This window comes from Sturnira hondurensis, unplaced genomic scaffold, assembly GCF_014824575.4.
Source record: "Sturnira hondurensis isolate 20B ecotype Veracruz unplaced genomic scaffold, ASM1482457v3 Scaffold0019216, whole genome shotgun sequence".
In the NCBI taxonomy this organism is placed as follows: Eukaryota; Metazoa; Chordata; class Mammalia; order Chiroptera; family Phyllostomidae; genus Sturnira; species Sturnira hondurensis.
The window spans coordinates 6,636,663-6,661,964 of NW_028091847.1; the positions used below are offsets into that span (position 1 = coordinate 6,636,663).

At 54.1% G+C, this 25,302-nt stretch overlaps 1 protein-coding gene across 3 annotated transcripts in view; it reads right to left on the minus strand.

Annotated features, from left to right (window-relative positions):
• Nucleotides 1–20,065, minus strand: part of TRAF5 (TNF receptor associated factor 5) — a 49,308-nt gene extending 29,243 nt beyond the window's left edge. For all 3 annotated transcript variants that reach the window (XM_037070990.1, XM_037070988.1, XM_037070987.1), the window contains exon 1: nt 19,947–20,065. The gene's annotated coding sequence lies outside the window, so the exon portion shown is untranslated. The remainder of the gene's footprint in view (nt 1–19,946) is intronic.
• Between the last annotated feature and the right edge of the window lie 5,237 nt (nt 20,066–25,302).

Sequence of the window (25,302 nt, forward strand, 5' to 3'; positions counted from 1 at the left end):
CAATGTGGTCCCCAGGCTGAAAGCTATTAACTCAAACCAAAACAGAGGAAATCACATCTCATCTGCCCCCTAAGAACTCTTCTTGAGATTTTTTTTTAACAACCTTTTTTGCTTCATAAATTGATGCATTTTTCTCCTGAGAACTTTTTTTAGGGGCTCCAAAGAAAAGTTGTGATTGTCATGGCTTAAATTCTTTACTTAAACATTTATTCTGATTCATTTCAGGGGACACATAGTAAATAGTCTAACATGCTGAAGCAGCGTGAGTTTCGCTTTTGGTTACAACACTAAAGACACACAGCTCAGCAGAATTCAGTCTTGGATTTCACATAGAAGGCAGGTCCTCGTCGGTGTGTCTAAGCTATTTCCACAGCACCCCCCAACATCTTGTTCAGATGAATGAAGGGCTGGAAAACTCTGCAATATTTTTATATATTACATTATATTTCATAAGATATAAGCCGAGGAACTAGGTCTCCAGGGTTTTCAATTTCTAATTCTTGAGAGTTTTGGCGACTACAGCCCAACTCCCAGAGCGGAAGGGGCACAGCCGGAGGTCCCTGCTCTGTCTCTCACCAGATACGAAACCTTGGGCGAGACACCCCCACTGTGTGGACGTGCCCTGAGTTGGGGTCCAACACTCACTCAGAGGCCTGTGACACCCCACCTGTCCTTGAGGGTCTCCAAGTTGAGCAGAGGAACTCAGACATGGGAACCGTATGTTACAATACCCCAGTGACAGGCACCCCAGAGAGAGCTTTAACAAGGAACTGCTGGAGCCCAGATAGGGCGTAGCTCATACTTTCTGAGGTGTCTGCTGATTTCAGAGAAGATAACATATCATCAGGGAGGCATTTTCTGAATAACTGTGATGAGAGAATTGTCCAGAGGGTATCATACACATTCTGGAACAGTTAATAATTAAGTGGAGCTGAAGCGGAACTAAGGGAACACGCCGATCTTTTGCTGGTCTGCTCTCAGATCTACCCTCCTCTTCCTCTCGCTGGTCTGCATCAGTGGGTGCGGTGAGGGTTGAGCCCCCTAGACTCTGTGTCCCAGGCTCCCTGGCTTGCAGCTGGGTTCAGCCAGTGAGAGGCACGGTCAGGACACTAAAGAGGGGGAAGAAGGGAGAAACCAGGACACTTCTTCCGGATCCCTTGGTGCTGGGCAGCACTTCAACAGTGACTGGGTCTCCTCCATGGCTCTAATCACCACCAGATGGCCCTTCTCTGTGGGCTAGTTCCCGCCAGGCAGCCAGGATGGCCCCCAGCCCCTAAGGTCTGGAAAGAGCATCTCCTCCCTGTGTTCCTTTAGCTCCGAGAGTGGGGCGGGAGCTTCCTGCTGTGATTCGTCTTGGAGTCGCCTCGCTCTGAGTCTCCTGTTTGGCTTCCTTAGGGTCCCTGTGAGAGGTAGGTGTGAAGAGAGTGGGGAGGAACACGGCAGGAGGAGTCCTGAATGTGTGCCACAGCCAGGAACTCCAAATTTTCCCCAGGGTTTGGATCTATTTAGGGATGATTGGCAGAGAAGACCGCGCTCAGGGGGAAGAAGCTATCACAACAGGACAAGGGAGCAGGACAGTGGCGGCTTGATCTAGGGCAGCGTCCAGGAGGCCATGCTCAGGAGGCATTTCCGACGTAAAATGCATAGCTTTAGAAATGACTTTGATGGAAGGGCTGAGTGCAGGATGGCTCCCAGGTTCCAGTCCAGAAGCCTGGATCAGTGGTGGCACCAAGGGGAGGATGAGGGAGAGCAGCAGAGGGCACAGAGGATGCGGGTAGAATGCCCTGACTGGTGTGGCCCAGCGGGTTGGCATCATCCTGCAAATGGAAAAGTTGCTGGTTTGATTCCGGGTCAGGGCACATGCCTGGGTTTCAGGCCAGGTGCTCAGTGGGGAGCGTGCAAGAGGCAACCGATCGATGTTTCTCTCGCACAGAGATATTTATCTCCCTCTCTTCCCCTCTCTCCATAAATAAGTAAATAAATAAATATAAAAACAAAACAGAAAAAGGATGAAGGTAGGAGACACGTTCGTGTGGGGTGTCCCAGGGGCAGTCTAGGGGAGAGGCGATGAGTGAGGCCAGCTGACCGGAGCTTCTCTTCCAGAATAAGTGATTTGATTGCTAGGAACGGGCACATTTCCTCTGTGGTATCGACGTTTACTAGAACTACCCAGGGCGTTACATTTTCTTTCCACTTGACGAATCATCTGGCATTTGACACAATCCACTTAGTTCTGTGTCAGGAAAACAGGGGCTAGAGAGATCAGACATCCCGGAGAGACGGCAATGAAAAAGTCTCACTGCTGCAGCGTGGCCCCGTGTGACCCCATATCTGGGGTTTCCTCGGTGTCGCACCCCCACAATGAACCCCATGCGGCCTGCTGTGACCCACTTGAGGGCCAATGAAGGAGCCTGGGCTATATTTCAGGAGGAGAGATTGTGGTTAGCGGCGAGGAGCAGTGAAAATATCCAATCGTGAGATGCGGTGATCCAGGGGGGTGCGGGACTCCGTGCCCTGGGTAGCACTCAAACACAGAACAGCCCGCTCGGGGACCAGACGCTCACCTGCTCAGAGGACAGGCCATGCCCTCTCTCAGGGCTGCTCTGGCCTTTGGGATCTGCGCCCCTGCTCTTCTGGGGAGAACACACGGGGCCAGGAAAGAAGGAGAAGAAGGGGTGCAGCAGGGGCGGCAGAAGAGGAAGGGGGAAAGCGCCGTTGTGCGTTGCCTTCATGATGCGAGGGAGGACTGAGATGGGCTGGCAGTTGTGACCAAAGCCTCCGCCTGCATGGGCCCCGCGAGATCTGTCCTTGAAGCAGAAGCCCCTCAGATCCCGCCAGGCCTCTGCTCCAGCCCCTGGCCTGCCCCTCCTCTCCGCCCCTCCCAGAGCTCAACAGGACCACTGCCACACGGTCACTGTGTGACCTCTGGGAGAAACTGGCTTTATGTTCATTTACTTGTAACCCCGAGGTAGACAAAGAGGAAGGGCCTTGGAGAAACGCAGGTGACCACGCAGGGACTGGGTGACAACACAGCAGTGAGTCGGCGTGTGACAAGAGCCCACCAACCCACGGTCCTGTCCACAGAACCGCTGGCTTCGGTGTCTCAAAGGCAAGACGCGGGCAGTTCTCTGTTCTTTTCCTTACACTTTCACAGAAAGCGTTTTCTTGGACACAGGACCAAGAATGATGTGGATACACATGATCTTAATTCCTTTGAAGAGAAGTGTATTTTCTCTCCAAGTCGTCAGGAAACCTCTGGTTCCTCATTCTAGTGAGAATGCAGCAAAGCCTGGTTGGTGAAGGGGCGGGGGTTGCAGGGCTGCCGGGCCTCCCCACTCGCTGGGGTCCTGCGGTGGCTGCGCCCATTCTCCTCGGAGGGAAGTCCTGAATGGAAGGAACTCTTGCTTAGCACCGCCCAGGGTCCCCCTGGCTCCAACTACGGTTGTAGGAGACCTTTCAGATTTGTTCTCAGAACTTAGACCGAGAGGAAAAAAAATAAAACACTACTGATCTTCCCACACACGAACTTCTTCCTCTTTAGGAACGTGGACTCCAGAATGCTCAGCCCCACCCCAGGCTCCAACTCCGTCACAGTCCCACTGCCTTGTAGGGTAAGCTCAGCCTCGGGGAACAGGTTGCTCTCATTCGCCCCCCGATTCTCAGAGCCAGCCCTCCACCTGGCACAGGGCGCTCAGTCAATATCTGGTAAATAAGCAGGGAAATGTAGAATCCACGTGAGGCCTCCACGCAAAAGGACTCTTGGAAGCAGAGCCAGAAAAACAGTGGAGGATAAATCTGAAGGAGGCAGGCAGAGGGCAGCGGGGGTGAATGGATGTGGGTCGGGATTACAGTTACTGAGTCTGTGTCCAGGCTCCGTGCCAGCTCATTGACACGTGTCGTCTCGTTCTCATCCCGACAGCAGATGTTTTGTATTGTCAGCCCCGTTTTTTGAGGGAGGAAACTTGGAAATGCCCCGTGGCCAGGACGCAGTGGAGGCCTTCAGGGGACGAAGAGGAGCTGGGATTGTTCCTGGCCGAGAGCCTGTGGTGCTGCAGTCCCGGCCAGGGACCCTGGAGTGGACCTGCCTGGGCACAAACCCTGCCCCCACGGCTGAGCAGCCAGGTGACCTCGGCAAGCTGCTCACTCGCCAGGCTTCTGGGTTTCTCATCTGGAAAATGGTGACGATGGCAATGGCAGTTCCCTTACAGAATCTCTGAAGATTAAATAAGTTAGTACTACACACCAGGGATTGGCTGGCCCGCCACTTGTTTTTGTAAATACAGGGTTTTGCTTGTTTGTTTGTTTAAATTTTTTAGATTGTTGTTCAAGTACAGTTTCCTGCTTCCCGCCCCTCCCCCCACTCCTCCAGCCCTTCCCGCCTCCCTCCCCCATTTCCATCCCAGCTTGTTATTGTCCACGTGTCCTTTATAATTGTTCCTGTAAACCCTTCACTCTTTTCCTCTATTATCCCCTCTCCCTTCTAGTTCCTGTCAGCCTGTTCTCAATTTCAATGTTTTGGGTTATACTTTGCTTCCTTGTTCGTTGTGTTGCTTGGGTTCACATAGCCCTGCTCATTCCTCTGTAAATCGTCTGAGACTGTTTTTACATAATCACGGCAGAGTTGGACAGTTGCACTGTAGGCTTTACGGCCCATAAAGCCTTCACTATTTATTATCCGGTTCTCTACAGAAAAGGGCTGTTGACCTCCCCACCCCCCACTCTGTGCCCAACGCAGGGAGGGCTTCTGGTGGCAGTATCTGTTAAGTGCTGTGAGGGCTATTATTATGAATAAGCATTGGCCCTGAGCCCCTCCAGGAACACCCCCATTCTGAGGATACCCCGACAGCTTGGCACGCCAGGCGCTGTGTCAGGTAAGCTCTAGGGGCCGGGGAGGAACAAGACAGAGTGGTCCATCCAAGCCTGCTCGGGTGGGGCTTACAACCTACGAGGGGAGACAGAAGAGAAACAAATAAAAGAAGCTGTCAAAGAACTGTAATGAGGCATTTGCTTTAAATAAACAGGATATTAAGACCGAGAACCAGGGACAGCCACTGTAGACTGGAAGGCCTCATGGAGGAGGTGACACTTGAACCGCTACAAGAAGGGTGAGAAGGAGCAAGTGGGAGGAGTGGCAGGAAGGGCTTCCAGGCAGAGGGGACAGCAAGGGTACAGCAATCAGTTCTGGGAAAGGGCCGGCCACATTTGAGAATCACAAAGGGGCCGGTGTCGCCAAGGTGTCATCGGCCACAGGAGGCAGAGCGGGAGGAGACAGCGCGGAAGCTCGGGCTTCTGGGAGCACAGCCGAGGGAAGCAGCCTGTGTGCCATGGGGAGCTGAGGGCGCTGTCTGCTCTGGAGTCTAAAAAGACCCTCCTGGTTGCTGAACGGAGAGCGGGCAGCAGACACAGTGGTGGGAGGCGGATGCCACCCTGGTGGAGATGACGCAGTGGCCAGGAGGAGTTGGCGAGGGCGTGGGCTGTGGAGTCGGCGGGGACACGGAGCCACCCGGGGAATTCGGAATACATTTTCACAGTAGAATCAAGAGGACTCGGTGACTGAATGTGCGGCTTGCAGGTGGGGAGGGATCAAGAAACCCTGTCCCTTTTCCTGGCACTCCTTCAGGTGACTTTGCTTCTTCCATAGCCCCACACTTCTGCTCCATCCCCCTGTCTCGGCCCAGAAGTGAGAGTGATGACTGGGCGAGATCTGATCACAGGGCAGAGTGATCAGATCTCTGATGATCAGATCTCTGGCGATCTCTGTGAGCCCACCCTCCCCACCCCTGCCCCCCAACGTCTCCTCTCCTACAGTCAGTACTCCCATTAAGACTTGGGTCACACCTGAAACCCCATGAGTGGGCGGAGCTCATTGCTGACTTAGCCTCCCGTGTATGCACACGCTGTACATCTTTCCAGGGTTTTCCAGAGCCGCCCCCCACGCCCCAACACGAAGCGCTGCTCGTCCTCATCTGGGGCCTTAGCCGAGCTGACTGCTCTTCCCCTACCCAGACTTGCCTTTCTGTCGCCATTTTTCTCATTTCCCTATTTCACCCTGAAAATGCATTTTCTTCCTCACCTCACCCAATGCATTATTTTCCGTGCATGGTTTTCCTGGACTGTCTCCCATCAAACACTTACTCCTTCAGTTACTCACTAATTCCTCTGCCGAGAACCTACCACATGCAGATGCTGATGGGGAACCGGAAATCCGGCGCAGGGGGCCGGTTCCTCGCCATCCTCAGCCGCACAACAGCCCACCAGCCACTTTCTGCCCTCCCCTGCGCCCTCCCTTCTCTCCTGGCTCTGCCTGCAGACCTGCGCCCCTGATCAGATCCCACTGGCACCTCCCTGCAGCCTTCCCGCCTCTCCCAAGTTCATCTGCACCCTGCCCTTGAACAGGCTGGGGGGGGCCTGAATCGTCTGGGTGTGGGTGTTTTCCAATAGTTTGGTAAAGCCTATTATGTTAGTTCAATGATCTTAACTGTAGTCATGTAACGACAATTAGTCTCTCCTAAATTGTTGCTGCCCCCCCACCCCATACTCTTTGCGTGGCATTTGGTGCTTCCTTCTTGAAACTCCCTGGTTCTTGGCTCTTGGTTCTTCTCCCACCCCTGACCACACCTCCGGTCTCTCTGTGGGGCTTCCCGGAGGCGGGATCAGCCCTCTGCCCTCCATTCTGGCCACAACGCCCACCTCTCCTCCTGTGAAGGCTCCCTCCTTCCCAGCGCAGGTGTCCCCACTTTGTCACCAGTCACCATCCTCTCGGACTCACAGTCCCCGCCCCTGGTCCTTTCTGGACCACCCCCTGTTCTCACACATCCAGGCAGAGACAGCGCACGTTCGCAGAAGGTGGTGTAGACTCCGGCGGCCCTGCCAGCAGAGGGACCCCCTGTTCTCACACACACAGGCAGAGACAGCGCATGTTCGCAGAAGGTGGTGGAGACTCCGGCGGCCCTGCCAGCAGAGGGACTCGGGAGCTGGGATACTCGGCCAAAGACCAGTCTGGACTTAGCTTGGAATTTGGAAGCATTTCTAAGGAGGACTGGGCAGGACCTTTGCTTGGCCCCACCCTCCATGGCCTTAGGGTGCTCTGAGGAAAGGGGAGAGACCCGAGACCACCCTAGACAGGCTACAGAACAGACACATCGAGGAGCATTCAGAAACCTTGACTTGACCTTTTGGTGACTTTTAGCCCCCAAAGGCCAGCACCATTATCGCTGTGCTGTGCCTCACCTTCTCACAAATGTGCATACCTTCGTGCTCGATTCATCTCTCCGAAGCTGGCCACAGACACCTGGCATAGTGTCTACTGCCAGCTGCCCCCGAGCTGGGAGAGTCCGTGGCTGGGACAGTCCCCTCCTGAGCAGTGGGGAGGCCAGCTCTGGCCCGAGCCCAGGGAGGAGGCAGACAGGGCTGCCTCTGGGAGCCAGGCCTGAGGGGAGAAGCTTCCGGAACCCGGCCAGCCCAGGCACACTCCAAATGCCCAGGGCAGCCATCCTAGAGTTCAGCTCACAGGACATTGTAGGGCCTCGTGACCACGCTGGATGCTGGCCTCCTGGGACGGACAGGCTTGATCAGGACAATGGAAGAGGGAGGGCAGGAGGGGAGCCCGGAGAGGACACCCGGGAGAAGCAGAAACCAGCTGAAAGAGTGGGTTTCCCCCCACAACCAAGAGAATCAATGGTGGAAAGACTTAAAGAACCAACTAGCCAAGAGTTTCAGTTTTTTAAAAACAGTGAAACTTTGCAAACCACGTATCACGCAGAAATATCAATAAATAAAAGTGTACGGAGGAACCTCTGGGTCTCCTCAGCTCTCCACCCTTCAGGCCGCCCTTCTGGGTCATCTCAGGGGTTCCAAAGTTTGGTTCTTCGAGATGATGAGGACGACAGGGGTAATGAGGAGGAGGACGAGGAGGACATCACTTCACACATCCTAGTGCTTTGCAGTTTGAGTTTTACTTACAACATCATGGGCAGTCCTCACACTACCCCCAGGGCAGTATCACCATCGTCGATTTTTGATGAGACACGTGAGGCCCCGAGTTGCCAGGCACCATGCCCCAGATCACACAGCTAGCACGCGGGACGCCAGGAACTTGAATCCAGGCTTTCCGACTCCAAGTCCAGTGCTCTTCGGTCAGTGTCGTGACCAGGGGGAAATGAGCCACAGCCCAGCGGGTACCCAGACGGGGTCTGACGAGAGGCAGCACAGCCTAGAGACCAGCCCAGGAGCCAGAACACTCTCGGTCCCTCCTGCGATTCACTCACCTGGGTCACCTTTTCCTCATCCAGACAATGGAACGACACTAGTACCTGCCCCTCGGGCTTGGAGTTAAGATGAAATGTGTTAATCCACGCAAATGGCTAACACCCAGCGCCTGCCACGTAACTAAGCACTTAACCTGCCTGCACGCCCATCCCTCGGTCCGAGCCAGCATTTACATAGCACCTGCTGCAGGCAGAAGCCCGCGCCTCATTCTGGGGTGGGATGGAGCAGATGCGGAACAGGACCCAAATTACCCGACAGTTCCCGTTCCCAAGGGGCTCCCAGGCCAGGTGGGGGACCATGCCTCTGCACTGAGAACAGCAACAGTTTCCAGAGGGGCTGTGTTAGGTAGGGTGGATAGTAAACCAAGACAAGGAGGGGGAGGGAGGCATGTCTCACCCTCTCACTCAGCAGTCGCGAGCCTGGTCTGAGTAGATGGCCAGGTGTTCCAACATCCTAAGAAACACTGTGCTAGCACTGGAGGAGGGGAGCCCTTGAAGTTCTAAGTATTGTTTCCACTCGCTCGGAAAGAAACTGCGTAGTCACCCCAAGGTCTATAAGGGGAGGGAGGAGGTGGTCCACAGTGCCTGAAGAAAAAGTCCCCAAAACAGCTTTGGTGAATTGCTTGCCCCTAGTGACTATCTGTTTTACAAGGGGGTCCCTTGCGCTCATAGAAAGAGCCCCAGAATAAGTTTGGGTAGCTGCCTCAACTTTAATCAACTGCCTCCTGTCACATATCTGTTCTACAACAAGATGAACAAATGTGGTCTGGAGCAAGAGAAGAATTTTGGGGAACAGACTCCCACACATGCCTACATTTAGGCGGTCACATCCTCCGGGAGCTGGCTCCACATTCACCCGCTAAGCAATATACAGCTCCCTCGCCCCCATCCCGCCAGGACAAAGGGCCCGATGCTTCCACCGAGGTTGCCTTGCCTTTCCCTGTGCCCTGCGCCCTTGCCCCCCGCCTTGGCAAGGCCTGTTCTTTTCCGTGAGAACATATCACTAATAAACTCTGCTCACACACTAACTGACTTGCCAGCCAGTAATTCTTTACTGCGTTGGCCAGAAGAACCAAGTTTTTCCCACGACAGTTGGGTCCTGAGAATGTGCCCTGGAGCACGATACCAGTGCTGGCTTGGGCCCCTTACCCGGGAAAAGCACACCTCCATTCGGGGAGCCAATTTGTTACCATAGCTTGGCCTACCCTAGTCAACAGATTTCAGACTCAGCTCTCTCAGTAGCAGCTAGAAGTCTGCTTTCTGGCAAGCTGCGGGCTGGATTCTGTGGCCTGTTACCATCCAGGAAGCGCTGAGCTAGCCCAGCGGGCCAGCTTCCAGGTCACCTTCCCCTCCTTACTGGCCACTCCTTCTTCCCGGTCTCTCGGAGCACCCAGGCTGCTGCTGGACCTCCTTGCTCTTCTATGTACCCTCACCCTCTGGTGAGTTCATCTCGGCTCCTTCCTCCAAAGCCATCTAATGCCCCGATTTCTATCTGCAGTCAGGATGTCTGCCCTGAACTCTAGTCATTCCAGCTGTGTGGCCCACACTCCCTGGTTGTTTACTGGACAACTTAAGGCAACAGGTCCAACCCCACCCAGCCTGCTCCTCCCACAGCTTCCTTCCCCTCAGAGAAATGGTACCACCGAGCGCCCTGCGGCCTGGACCCAACACTCTGGAGTCCTCCTTGGCTTCCTCTCCATCGAACACCACCGGGTCCTAAGGGCTCTTCTCCAAGGATGTCTAAGCCTGCTCACCACCTCCAGCCTAACCTCCCTGGTGGAAGAGCCATTACCGCCCCACTGATTACAGCATCAGTCTGTCTGTCTCCTCGCTGGCCTCTGGCCTCTGCCCGGGCGCCTTCAGCCTGTGGGAACCCCAGCAGCCAGAGGGTCCTTAGAATTGCATGTGATCTGGCCTCCATCTTCTCTGTCCTCATTGCCTAGCACTTTCCCCCTGTTCATGGGCTCCAGCCACCCAGGCCTTGCTTTTCGTTGACTAGTCGAGGAGCCCTCTGCTTGCTGTCCCTCTGCCTGGGACGCTCTTCTCCCTGACACCTGAATGGCTCGTTCCCTCACTTCCCCTACCTGCCCAGATGTTACCGCCCCAGCGAGGCCTTCGCCACACAGACAGGCCACATCCCTGGCGGGCCCCTTCACTGCTGCAGCGTTTCCTTCTTTACCGCCCGTCTCCCCTGCCACAGCACACGGTCCTCGAGGGCAAGGGGATGCTTCTGTTCTCTACTGAGGCACCAACACTTAGAACCGTGCACAGGGGAGACGCTCAGTAGGGACCCCTCAGCGGAAAGGCTCTCTCCCACTGCGCGTGCTGCCCGGTGCCCAGGCTTCTCATCTCCACTGTTGAGAAGCCCTGAAATTGTGCCAGTCACGGAGAGGGAGGACAAAGCTGGTGGTGACCGCTGACTTTGGGGCGGGCAGTCTGTGGCAGGACAGGGAGGCCCTAGCCCTCTGGGGCCGGAGGAGCGGGGCCTGAGCAGTGTCCTTGTTCCTGTGAACTAGCCCCTGGTGAGGTGCCACAGTGGGGAGCCAGGTGCCCGGCAAGAGGGAGAAATGCTGAGAAGGACTCGGAAAGGTAGACAGGCTAACAAACAATTCAGTCCCATGAGCATTCTCGGGCCCTCCCGTAGGGGCCTCGGAAGGTGCTAGAGACCTCAAACCGCATCTGCCGGGGGTCCTTTCTGGAGACTTCGTCAGGTCATTGGGTGAGAGGGGCAGGGCCAGGTGTTCCCTGTCAGCTCACGCTCATGTTTTTAACATCTGTTTCAAATGTTTTTAATATCTATTTCAAGGTTTGTCTCCACAAACCTTGACCACTCCCTGAAGTTTTATCAACAAACCTCACTTCCTGCTGCGCAGAAAAAACAGAAGTCTGCAGACCAGAACTACCTCCACTTCCTGCCATCCAACCTCCGTGTCTACCTGCACAGGGCCCCTGCTCCACGCTTTCCCTCCCACAGCCATGGTGGGGGTCACCTCTGAATCAAGGCAGACTGTCCACCTGTCCTGGGTTCTTGCCTCCTTGGGGGTCTTTTGATGACAGTGATCACCCACTTATACCCACCAAGCCACCCAAAGGTGGCTCAAGGTCCCAATGACCTCTGGGTCCCTAACATCCGTGGTCAAATTTTCAGTCTCCATCTTCCCTAGCCTCTACCCAGCATCTGACGTTGCTAGCTGCCCCCTGCCCGGGAAACACAGCGCACTTTAAAAGACTTGTTCCCTCCCGTTCCCTGGAACCACGCTGTCCTGGCGGGAAAGCCCACGCCTGAGCCAACAGTTTCCAATGTCTCTCTCCTCTGCATGTAAACCCACGCGTGTGTCTGCCTAACTAGTGCCTCCCTCTGACTCCAAAGCCAGCGCATACAAACCGGAACCGATTGGCTCTCCTAGGTTGCTCTCTCTCTCTCCACAACTCGCTCTCCAAGGCCCACTCTCTATCTTGCTGCTGTCGCCAGACAACTGACATCTCTCCCAGCAGTGCCTTCTCTCTCCTTCCCACATCCAGTCCCTCTCCGAGCTCCCGGAACGTGCCTCATGGACACATCCCACTCACTTCTCCACGCCCCCAAACCGACCCCTGATTCCAGCCATCTTCCCCTCCCACCTGGGCCGCCACGACAGCTTTCTGCGACTGGCTCTCCTGCAGCTGACCCTCCTTCATCTCCCTTCGGATCACTGGTCTCCTCTCCCCGACTTGCTCCTCCGAGGCCTTCTCTACACAGCAGCCTAATTTAGCTTTTGGAAATGCCATGCTGCTGTCACTCACACCGCCCCACACTGCTCTGACAGTTCCAAATCCCAGCCTGCCCCCGCGGGCACCGTCATCCGTGAGCTCCTCCGCGCCCCACCCCTAGTGCTGCAGCCTCTCTGGCCTTTTCGCCATCTTCCTGTGAGGGCCAGAACTCCCCTGCTCACAGCCTGCGCCCTGAAGCTGGTCTCCCTTCGCTCAAGCTGTTTCTCTGCAGCCGACTTCCTCTCCTCCATCTCCCCACTTCTCACCGAGCTGAACTCATGCAAGCTCAGCTGGAGCATCACACACATATTCAGCTAAGCCTCATGTGCCTCCCCGGCCCTCTTAGGCCCTCCCTCCCTCGTGACACGCCCCCTGCCACCCTGCACATCTCCTTCATACCACTTAGGATTACAGTTCATGTTTTGTGTCATAATTTGTCTGACATCAGTCTGCACCAGCAAATAGGAGACTCTGTCTCTCTTTTTCGAGGTGCTGGCACAGAGCAAACCCTTGAATACCTCAGTCGGTGAATAGCTGCCTACCGTGGGCCTGACGTTGTGGCTAGGAGCTTTGCTCGGGCCATGCTGCTCACCCTGCACAGCAGCCCAGTGAGGTACAGGTACTAGTTCTAGCATTCATGCTCACAGGTGACCGATCGGGTCCTGAAGCTCAGGGGATGATATAACGTGCGCAAGGTAACAGAGCTGGCAAGCGCTGGGTAAGGATCCCATCTCAGACTGGTCTCCCACCCGAGCCACCGCATGCTCTTCCCTCTGCACTGCCCACAGTGCTCACTCACTCACTGCCTTAGACTCAGGAGTGCTCAGCCAAGAGCGTGGGCAGACACTGTCGCAGCTTGTTTGGTCCTCACGGTCGCCTTTGAGGTCTACAAACAGGAAGTACAATCCCTCTTTTCTAAATGAGGGAGGAAAATGGAGTTTAAGGGGTTCGGAGTGTCACCTAGCCGTAAGTAACCACGCGGAGCTGGGACCCACGTCTTCTGACTCCTTCTCTGGGGTGATTTTCTCTATAGCATGGCCACAGTTGGGCTCCGCTGGGTGGGATTCTGCAGGGAAGCTGTGCCGTGAAGGGTTACGTAGCAGGCCTGAGACCGCTATCCTCAGAGGTGTCTGCTCACCAGGATGCCCCCACTGGTGTCAGAGAGGGTGGATTTGGGGCAGGTCCCCCTAACTGGCATGGGGCTCCCTCTACCTGAACTGTCTGCAAACAATGTGGTTTATGCTAAACACCGTTCTCCTGGGGGTCTGGAATCTTGGTGTAAGCTAGGCAGAGGGTGCCCACGTGACCAGACCTGGAGAGAACCCCTGAGCACTGAGTCTCTGACAAGCTTCCGGGATGAGGACATTTTCGCACAAGGTGTCACATTGCAGAGCGGGAGGAGTTAAGCATGTCCTGTGTGACTTCCCGGGGGGTGGGGGGGGCAGACCCTCGAAAGTTTCTTTCTGGAGTCCTCCAGACTCATGTGCCTTTTCGCTTTGCTGACTCTGCTTTGAATCTCTTCACTATGATAACTCACCTCTGTGGGATGATAGGCTGGGTCCTGTGAGTGCTCCCCGCAAACCCTCAACCCTGGGCCAGGTCTCGGGGACCCCCAACACAGAAGCTTTCTAAACAGATAAATGTTGAAGTTTTTTTTTTAAAGGGTGAGGTAGGTATGAATTTGCAGATGAAAACAAGAGGCATTCTAGGCAGAGGAAATGATCTGAAGAAAGTTCAGAACAAGGAAGTCAGGTGTGGGAGGCCCTACAAGCCCTTGAACATGACCTATGCCGAGTTGACGCTGAGGAAATGGAGCGTTGCCGTTGTGACACGGAAGAGAGGCGGGGCCAGGGAAGTCACACTTGTTAGCAGATCCGGTGTCAGGGAAGTGACCTGCTGGAAGTCAGACACAGGGAACTGTTGGTGCCGAGGAGTGACCAAAAGAATGTGGTGCGGCTGTCCGCAGCTGGTGTGCAGCATCGCACATTTCTAAGGAGGGGCTGGGGAGTGCTAGGGAGAGGCTGAAGAAACATCCCAAATTACTGGCTTTTCAAAGAAACCACCTCGACATAAGAAGATCAGACTACTCCAAAATAACCTACTTTCCGTTTGTTAAGGGCAATCACTGACTCCTTTCTTTACCCCTCTGAACGCCTTTGCCCCCAGTCCAATATTCCCGCTGTCCCTCCCGGCTACCCCTTTACACGCCCCAGGAAGACTTCCTGGAGTGAGCCCCCCCACACCTGGTCAATCCCTCCGTTCATTCTGCAGCTACTGAGCACCGAGCCTTCACTTGGCGTTAGGTCATTCTGCCTTTTACCTGGGGAAGCACGGAAAGTCTTCCAGGGTGGCGTCACAGGTGTGCCCGGCCTCTTGCCCAGATTCTGCACAGCGCAGCGGCCGGGGAGGGACTTCCGTGACCTGCATGGCTTCACCCTACCCACCTGCCTCCGCCCTCCAGCATCAAGATCCGGGCTCCGAGCACAGCCTGCTGTTCCGAGCCACCTCCCTTAGTCAGGGCCCTGGGGAAGGGCGCTGGCTGGCGGCTTCTCCGGGGCCTCACTCTCTACCCTGCTCTGACTTCGAGGTTGGATGCCACTGAAAGAGCGAACTGCTCTGCTCCCGGTGATCAAGGCAGTGCCTGTATTTGCATCCCAAGTGCGTTTTATTTCTTCTGCTGGGTCCCTGTGTTGCCTCCCTACCTGGTGCCTTCCTTCCTCCAAGGCTGCACCTGCTCAGCCCACAGGTCCTTTGAGACTGGAATCCTGCCCCTGAAACCTGCCCCTTGGGGTTGGGCCCCGCTGTCTGATGCCGCCTACCCTCCTCTTTGTCCTCTGCCTGCTGAGGGCTTGCCCCATCATCTCCCTACCCTGTCCTGCGCCATCCCAGTTCACCCACCCTGGCCCTTGAGGCCTGCCTGCTCTCGAGATTGCAGAGTGGCAACGATGGGCTACTTAAATGATGGTCTACCCCGGCAGGGGGCAGTTCTTGTGCTGGTCTGTTTTTAACTTAAATTTGAAGGCCTTTAAGCTAGACACTCATTTTCGACCTCCCCAGAGGCCCCACAGCTCCCTGCCGCTGTCGAGCACATGTAGGAAGAAAACCAGTGCTACCGAACCCCTCCCAGACACGAGGTTCCGTGTAAATACCGTCTCATCCAATCCTTCCAGCAACACCAGGGGGCGCCACTACTACCTGCTTACCAGTGGGAGTGCAGAAGCTCACTGAAGTCAGGCACCTTGCTCAGAACACACAACTACAGGCAGCAAGTCACAAATCCAGAGTCAGACCCAGGCCTGCCAGGTTCTGGAGTCCACGCATTTCCACGATGCCTGCAGTGAAGGCAGTAGGTCTTGACTAGGCCACACATTGAGGAGCCTCTCTGCAGCCGTGTGGGAGGGAACTCAGAAAGGCAGGAAGGGGAGTGAACGCACAGAGAAGGTAGTGCGGGCAAGAGGTCTTCGGGCCTGCACTCGGGTAGCAGCCCTGGGGATAGACAGTAGATTGGACCCGGCTAGGAGGGCACAGGACCAGGTGGGGAGGTGCGGTGGGGACTGACGGCGAGCACTGGGCTCTGCACAGATTAGGGGGAACACAGAGGAAGAGGGGGCTTGGGACAAGTATCTGTGGGGCTCATCAGTGGGGACAGCGTGGCGCGCTCCAGGGAGAGGGGCAGCAGCTGCAGAGCAGGCTGGCGACAGAGGATTCCCGGGCCCTGGAAGCCTTCAAAGGGAGATTCCCGAAACACAGCAGGTGCCCGCGCAGAGTGAGGAGGAGGGCACAGGCTGCTGTTCCAGGAGCCGGTCAGCGAGGGGAGAGGACAGGGCCTGGAGAAACACGGGGCCTGCCGTTTAACAGGGACGGGGCCTGCGGGGAGGGGAAGGAGTCTGCTGTGAGAGAATGATCGAGGGAGCCGTCGTGTCCTGCAGGGAGCAGAGTGCCGAAAGGGGGCTGTAGGTGGAGAAGGCGCTCTCCTTCTCCAGGTGGTCTGGACAGCGTCTTTCCCCTGGGAAGCTGTGGGGGACACTCGGGGGACCTCTGCACTGGGGAGAGTGCAAGGCGAAGGCGTGCAGGACAGAAAACAAGGCCTGCGGATCTGCAGACACCAAGGAAGGTGGGTTCCCTCCCACACACCCCAGGAGGGATGCCTGCTGGCTGTCCTTTACCCCTGGGCCCGAAAGGGGAGATGGGGAAGGTAGAAGAAGGTAAAGGGGGCCATAAATGGTGATGGAAGGAGACTTGACTGGGGTTGCTGAACACACGCAATTCAATAGACGGATGAGGTATTATGGAATGGTACACCTGAAACCTGTATAATGTTATTAACCAGTGTCACCCCAGTAAGTTCAATGGAAACAACACTGGGCCCACAGACCCTGCAGGCACATCCTGGTGCAGACTTTTGCTACAGGGCCCTCCAAGCCTGGGCACCTGCCCCAAGCCCCGCCCCTGCCCCCAGATCGCGGCTGGCAGAGCGTGCTCATCACTGCCGCTGCAAGTCGGCTCCGAATTTTCCTGTCCACAGTGATGAGTATTTTCACTTCCATTTCTTCCCTGGTCCTCCAGCCCACTTCCTCCCAAAACAGGGCTCGCAGGAGTCACACAAGTCTATTGCTGTCAGATCTGTCCTCCACATCAATCTGTCCTCTGGGCAAAGTGACAAATTCTCTGGGATCCAACCCTGGCAGGAGCCCACGGTCCCCAGGGACAGCTTCTGCCCTGTGGCATGTTCCCCTCCACCGCCGACCACACAGAGACCCACCCGCTACACTCTGTTGGAGGGGCAGCTCCTGCCCCAGAGAAACCGCAGAGAAAGTTACCACCTGGGCAGGAAAAGCTCCTCAGACTGGGTTGGCCACTGCACCCACCCCTCAACTTCCCCTGGTCTACCAGCTCTTAAAGAGTCCTCGGTGACAAAGGTGTTAGGCGGCTTTGGTCGAATGCCTTTCTGGTTCCCTCACCCTCCTCCTGCCCAGACTCCTGTCTTCCTCCAGCCGAAACACTCTGAGAAAAGCACAGGATTTGAAATCTGCACACTTGGGCTGGGGTCCTGGCCAGTCCAGCACGCTAGGCCACCTTTCAAGTCACTTGTGAGCCCCAGCTTGCAACTAGGTAAAGTGAGAAGCAGCATCTCCCTTCTCTCAGGGAGGTGGTGACAAGTTCAGTGAGACGGGCTGTTTGTAAATTGCACGGTGCTATTCTGACCTCTGGGATCTAAGCAAGCTCTGCTGGCAGCTGAACCTCTCTCTGCAGGGCCCCACCCAGCACATGCTCCCAGCCATCAATCCCTGGCAGCTGGGAGCCATGGGAGACACATTTCAAATGAATTCAATGCCCGCCTTTGTTTAGGCCTGCTTGGTGACAGGCTCCAGAAGGCAAACGGGAGCAGACACAGAACTTGCTCCCAGTGCGCTCAGCTGAGGAGAGCTATTAGTGAGTGTCTGTTCCTGTGCTGGCCAGGGCATCCCTGGGAGAATCTGCTCCATGTTGCGGCAACAGATGCTGATGTAGGCGTTACTAGAGTCTGGGTCCCCTGGCTGACCCCTGGGATAGGAGAGGTGGGCAGAGTCAGCTCTCTGAGAAACCAGGGTAAGGCGCCTACAGCAGGCGGACCAGGCACCAGGAAGAGCCAGGCCGGGCCCAGCAGGGGGGCCTGCAGGCTTATTGCACTCTGGGTGCTGTGCCCCCCACCCCCCACCAGGAAGATGTGGAGCGTAGACCTGCTTTGGCCAGGCTCACGGAGACATCGCGGAGGACAGACTGAGAGCCAAATGACAAGAGCAATGAGAAAATGTGTTCAAGGGAAGCTGAGATAATCACGGAAGGCCTGTCTCAATGCTGACAAGCCTTTCCGGTGGATAGCCCAACCGACTGCCTCAGAGGCCTCCATGCTGCTTCCCTCGCTCCAAGACTCATCTCCACCGAATATTCCAGTCACTACAGTTAGTCCTTCCAGCAGATGCGGCTCCACAGTCCCCTTTCCGTATGCTTCCTGCAACCCTGCCACCCACAGCCAGGACGCTCAGGTGATGCTTGCTGACAGACAGAAGCCCTGCCCATCCAATCCCCACTGCCCCAGACCTCCACCCAGAGAACTCGACAAAGTCACCTCCTCCGTCACCTCCCCTCCAGCAGGACTTCCAGAAGCTGGCTCAGACAGGAGACTCTGTCCCACCTGGGTCCCAGACCCAGAGAAGGGGATTCCAGGACCCCACAGCCAAGCCATTCCACAGAGTTCAAAACCAAACCGTAACAAGAGCAACAAAAGGCCTCAGGGAGCCTAGACACTTGCCGCTTTCAGCCGTCATCTTCCCTGCAGCACCGTCTGTCTCTTGCGTTCAGATTAGAGAGTAGAGCAGGGGATGCGAGCGTTTAGAGGGTAAGGTTTTCCACCCAAACCATTAACTGTGCTAACACCCTCCTCTTGGGCTGTGAGCATAAGGCACAGCAGGCCTCTGCACTCGGGGAGTGAGAAGTCCAACCCAGCCTTTTTCTGCCTAAAAGCATTTCACACACACTCAGAACTATTCTATTCCCAGGAGTGCTTCGACCCATATCTTTGCATGTTATGTTTTCCACAGCCCTTTAAAAATGTAAATATCTCTGAAGGAAGAAATCATATTCCACCGGCCCTAGAGCAGTTCCCGCACAGCACCTGTGCCCAAAGGCTTAGTGAAGCAAATCGGTTACTAGATGCCTGTCCCCACCGGACACGGGTCAGAGCCCAGGGCTGTGGAGGGTGGGGGACGCAGAGGGGAAACCTGGCCAGGGCGCCATGCCTCGTTTCCCCAACCTCAGGCTGGCCCAGAGCAGGCCCGCCTGTCGCAGCGAGGTAGCTGAGTTCCGACGAAAGTAAATCTGAAATATCCAAATATGGAAACTGCAGGAGGGGGCAGAACCAGCTGAGAACGTCTGCGGGAGCAGCGGGGTTAGCAGGCAAGAGCGAGCTCAGAACTGCCAGAGCCCTGCAGAGCGGCAACAAGGGGGAGGTGGCGTGGTGTGCGGAGCCCAAACGGCACCAACCCCCCACGTGTCCCCGGGCTCATTCCGCCTGTGACTTGGCTTTCTGCAAGAGCCCGCGGAGCTCGCCTTGTGCGCGTGTGCGTTGCGCGTCTACAGGAGCACGCCCGACCGAACGGTTCGAAGAGGTTTCCATTCCCCCACTACCACAGTTTCATTCCGGAGTGCTCTGGTTGGAAAGCTTTGCAGAAATGGAGGGGGTGCCCCGGCCGGCGTGGCTCAGCTGGTTGGAGGCGTCTGCCCCAAACACCAGAAGGTGGCGGGTTGACGCCGCGTCCGGGCACGAACCTAGGGTGCCGGTTCATCCCCAGTCCGGGGCGAGGCAACCGGTATGTTTCTCTCTCCCGTCCTCTCTCTTTAAAGCAATGAAAAAATGTCCTCAGGTGAGGATTAAATAAAAAAAGTTGAGGGTGTGCCTGAGGGTATGGAGGGAATATCAAGTGGTTGGGGTGCGGTTGTGCAGGGGACACCAGAGAGTCCTCCTCCGCCTGTGAACCCCAACTTGAACGTGGCCCCTGTAGTCCACAACCAAACACCGGAGCAGCTCCCCAGCCCGGGACCCCAGTCTCCGTCCCCGCCACACGCCTCCTCTGCAAAGCAAGTCCGCTCTGGGGCTCGGGAGCCCGTCTGCCCCCACACCAAACCCGCCGGGCATCAGCGGCCACGGCCTCCGCCCGGGCCCCCGCCCCGGCCCCGGCCTGGCTGTCACACCGCTCTCCAGTCCGGGATGCGCCGGAGGCCCCAGCAACCCGGCGCGGGGCACCGAGAGGTGGCTGCGAAGCTCTTGCCGCCGCGGCGCTTTCGATTTCGGAGTATTTGGGACGAGCCGAAAAGAGCTGCCGAGTCCCCTCACTCCTGCCCTACAGCGCCGGGGCCGCCGTCGCCCGGCGGCGACCTGCGGGGACTCACCTGTGGCTGGGCGCGCGGAGCCCCGCCGGCAGCAGTCCGCAGGCGCTGGGCCGCTCCGGGCAGCAGCGGGCCACGGCGCGGCGGGGCGCGGACCTCGGCCCCCTAGGCCAGCGCGCGTCGCCGCCCACGGAGGAGGCGGGTGGGACCCGGGCTGGGGGCGGGCCCGGGGCGGGGCCCGCGGGAGCGGTCGGGGTGCGGCGCGCAGTACCGGGGATCCGCGGCCGCGCTGGAAGGTGTTGCGCAGGAGACGACCAGAGAGTTACCCGGACAATCAGAATGTCAACCCACCCTCGCTGGAATCATTAATATCTGCAAATAAAAATGATCTCCGATTTCTCTCAAGTACAGATTTGCCAGCTCTCTTCGCATTCCCTTGGAATTGGGGGGTGGGGGGAGGTTTGTCGTTGTACCAAGGGCTTCCCAAACCCTTCTTTCCACCCTCAAAACGACCTCGTGAAGCAGACCTGGACGTGCATTTTACAGACGAGCTCTCTGAAGCCCGGAGAAGTGACATGCAGTTTTGCACTGAAAGCTCCGCGCTCCGCAGGGGCCGTAGTCACAACTTGAATGCAGGTCTCTAGGCTCCTAACTCAAGGGTTCTTCCCTACCCGACTTCTCTCCATGAGCCTATGCTCTGGATATTTGTATTCCCTATAATCTCTGTGGAAATGAAGAGCACGGACTTCAGATGGAAATGCACCAGAATTTCAATTCTAGTTTCTTCAGTTTCAGCTTGACGACTGTGGGAAAGTTACTCAGCTGCCCTGAGCTTCAGTCACTCATCAGTAACAGGGGAGAATAATGATATGGAGCCGGGGAGGAAACGTACAGCAGGGAGGCGGGGTGTAGTCCTGGGGAAGGGGAGGAACTTGGGTACACTCCAGAGCACTTACTGGCCTCAGAGAGCAGCCAGGCTCAGAGCCAGCCGGTCTTTACCTGATCTCTTCTCTTTTTTCAACAAGAGCCAGAAATTCAGTTTCAAACCTTTTGGTTGGTGAGCCAGATGAACCATTCCCTGTGGAGACAGATGGGGCCTGGGGCACCACTTTGGGACTCTAGACCCACCTCATGATCTTGCTGTGAGAACTAAATGCCGTGACATTGCGACACGCCTGGGGCAGAGCAGCGCTCCGTGAACCCAGGTGTCTCTCCCCGCGCTCCGCATAGTGCGCCTTCTCTTATGGTTACTTACTTCCTCCTCCCTTCTCCTCACCCACCCTCTCCCCGAGCACACTGTGAGCCAATATAGTTTGTAAAGGTAGATCTCCTTTTAGTGGCTAGAAGCAGGAATGTCTAGTGTGCGTGTATGTGGGTGTGCAGAGGGTCTTCGGTACTGTGATTCACTTGTCTCTCTCCGCCCTTCTTCTCCATCAACTGAAGAAAACAGTCCATTTGCTTCCAGAATGATATCCAAGCTTTAACTGGGGTGGAATCAGATGCTGGGGTGCACAGAGAATCACAGGGGTGCCACATCACCCAGGGCTAGGAGTCTGCGCAGAAAGGCAGGAGAGTTTTAGATGGCTGTTCATTGGCAGTTAAGACCCTTTTCCCAGGGCTGCTTGCAAATCCTGGGGAGAGCACCTGGCAGAATAGAGAAGACAGATCCTGGGACCTCGGCCCGTCTGACGGAGGAGACATGATGCCTCCCCTCAAGGATCTTGAAGAGACGTGGGAAGAACAGTGCATAAATGAACACATCATACAAACATTAAATACTTGCAGTTGTAGCTATGATTTGTTGTCTTATTACATACCAGGCAATACGTTCAGTGCATTATTCATGGTAACCTATTTAATCATCGCACTATTTTATAGATGAAAAACTCATCTCTTGAACCATTTGCCCCAAATTCTTAGTTTGGGAGAGATGAGATTTGAACCTGGAAGTCTGATTCTGGGGCTCTTAGCCACCCTATCACCCTGCCCCTCAAGGAAACGGTTGGTGTGAATGCGAACAGAATAACTTGAAGAAGGAGACACATTCCAGCAGTTTTATTGTTCTCAAAATATTTGTGGAAAACAGAATCCAGTCTTGAAACTAGAATCATCTACGAATATAAGGGCAGGATTGAACTGTACACAACTTTTTTTATATGGAAGAAAAGGGCTATTTTTTCCTGTTGGTTCTAAACACCCCCAAATTACCCTGACTTCAAAAGGGCATGGCTTTCAGCTGCTTGGCTGGATGAAGCGGGTGAGGGACTGACTGCAGCCCAGGCTGTCAGAGAGATGGTGCTGATGGAGAGAGGAGAGCGCCACCTACTGGAATAGTAGATGGATACATTATCTTTCTCGGGCTGCCCATTGCGTGACAAGACTGATCGATGTAGTGTGTTGGTTAAAGCAGGGTTAAAAGGTCCTATCTCCCATCATTTAGAGATTAGTGAGATCAGACAAGGAGGGAAAATCCTCTCCTTGGGCTTTAGATTGCACCTCTAACTTCCATCACAAGTTACAGTGGAAAGTCTTTGCTCGTAATGGAAAATATGATAGAGCAGAAACCACTCTCAGGCAAAAAAACCCTCAGGGGCCTGAGCACGTAGCATGCTCCCCTGCTCACTAAGTCGGTCCTGCCCCGAGCAATAAATACGTGAGTATCTGTGAATTTTCTGTGTCTTGACCTAATGATACGCAGTCCCTGGGCTTTCGTCATAACCTTTACCACAGCTCTGCCTGTCAGTATGCTGATCACACCACAAGAAGAGAGGTGGGGAGTGCATGTGTGTGTGTGTGTGTGTGTGTGTGTATTTCTCCCAGGACTGATGTAATTTAAAACAAAAAGACTTCTTTTTGAAACACTCTTTGTCCAAAGATGCATCTCTAGACACATGCTGTGGGTTATTCCCCAATTCATCTGCTGAAGGACATCTTGGTTGTCCCACGTTTCAGCAATTCCAAACGAAAGCGGCTGTAAACATTCGTGTGCAGGTTTCCGCGTGGGCATGCAGCCCCCATGTGTGTGCGCACAGCAACCGCGCTTTTAGCTGAGGAGCTCAAGAAAGACCGCGATTTTGGTTCTTTGTCTGCTTGCTTCACTCTGTTCTTCCTTATTCATGTATAGACTCAGCACCCATTGGAAAAAGACTCAGACTATTCCTGATTGGCGCTCCTGAGGCAATACACCGTACTCTGTATTCATTCTGGGGGTCCCCACACAACGCATGCACTCGCCCCTCCCACTCTCTCTTCATGGTTTGACTGTCTGATCGTCGGCCTTTTTGTTGGACGAGTAAGATGTGCATTGTTTCAAATCTGGACCTGCTGTCTTCATTTGCACCGCTTGGCTAAATGTGGAGTCTGTCTCTTTTGAGTTCCTTTATTCAAATTCACACATCAATGGCCATTAATGCTTGGAAAACATTTTAACATCCTAATTCTGCATAGTCACTGTAAGGCATTAAAATATAGATGTTTAAGGTTATTATTTGGCCTTATGAACCATGAAGTAAGACTTGACTGGCACAGTTTGGTTTTATTAGACTTTGTAAATACATTGGTTGCCAGGAAGACTGTTTTTGGTATTTCTCCTTTTTGAGAACGGCGCCTACTCCATACGGAGGAGTATTAAGCAATGATCTTGTGGCTCTGGCTAGCTACACCCTCCCTGTCGCAGAAAACAGGACAGACGGAAAAGCATGAGCTCAAGCAGAGCTTAGCCTGGGAAAAAAACGGACAAAGTTCAAATGTCTTTGACTCCAACACACCTCAGTATTCCACAGCCTTGCTCCTCCACCCTGAACCTCCCCCCACCATGCGATCTCCTACAGACACAGTGAGAGTCTCTCACGGGATATATCAGCGGGGGCTGTTGCACCCACTGCACACGCTTGGCTTCATACTTTTTCCTTTTTAAACAACTTTACTGTTCTCCTTTCAACACCCCGAAATCCACCCAGTCAGTGAATTTTAGTGAATGTACCGTGATGCCACCATGGCCTTGGGGAAACGCTACAACAAATCCACCTCCCCTTCCGCTCTTCTGCAGCCAACCCCCACTCCCGGTCCTTAACGCAGGCAAGAGAGGATCTATCTGCTTTCTGTTTCTATAGTGTTGCGCTTTCTACAATTTTTATGTAAATAAATACATAACATTTTGTGTCAGTTACTATAAAGTTCCTGAGGTTCATTCATTTTGTTGCCTGTATCAATCCTTTCTTCTTTTTATTGCCGCATAGTACACCATGGTATGGATACACCACATTTTGTTTATCCACTGATCACCTAAGAGACATTTGGATTATTTCCAGTCTCAAGCTATTATCCATAATGCTGCCATGAACATTGCAATATAAGTTTTGCGAGGACGTACATTTTCATTTTTATTTAGGTAGGTACCCGGGAGCGAAATTACTGGGTCTTATTGTACATGTATATGTTAATCTCAGAAATTGTCAGTTTTCCAGAGGGGCTGTATCACTGTATCATATTACATTTCTACCAGTCTTGTGAGAGGTTTTCAGTTTCCTCAAAGCCCTGATAGCAGTTGATATTGTCAGTCTTTCAAAATAGTAGACATTCTTGCTCCGGCCAGCTGGTTCAGTTGACTGGGGTGTTGTCCCGTGCACCAAAAACGTTGTAGGTTCAATCCCTGCTTGGGGTGCATACAGAGGAACGAATCAATGTTTCTCTCTCACACTGATGTTTTTCTCTCTCTGAAATCAATTTTTAAAAAAATCCTTCAGTGAAGGTTAAAAAGCGTTTAAAATATTAGTCACTCTAGTGGATGTTATAAGTACTTCACTGTGGTTTTACTTTGCATTTTCCTTCTGACTAATGATGTGACTTCTTTCCATACATTCATTTGCCATTTGCATATCTTCTTTGGCAAATGTCTATCCAACTCTTCCACTTAATTTTTTTGTCCTTTTATTATTGACTTAAGAGTTTTTGAGTCCTAAGAGTTCATGATATACTCTGGATACAAATTGTACATCAACTGTGTGTTTTTCAAGTATTTTCTCCTAGTCATTGACTTGCCTTTTAATTTTTGTAGTTGACTCTTTTGAAAAGATTGCTTAAAATTTTGATGAAATTCAATTTAGCATTTTTTCTAGAATACTAAACGTATTATGTCATACTTTTGGTGATTTTTTTCCATATTTTCTTCTAGAAGTTTGTAGTTTTAGGCCTGTGAACCATTTCAAGTTAATTTTTGTGCATAGTATGAAGTAGGGATTTTTAAAAATACAGATACATTCTTTCTGCTATTAAATACTCTGTCACCTTCATTGAAAGTCAGTTGACCGTATATGTGTGACTATATTTCTGCATTTTATTCAGTTCCAATGATCTCCACATCCATCCTTAAACCAATACCGCACGGCCTTCATTACTGCCGCTTTATAACTAGTACGCC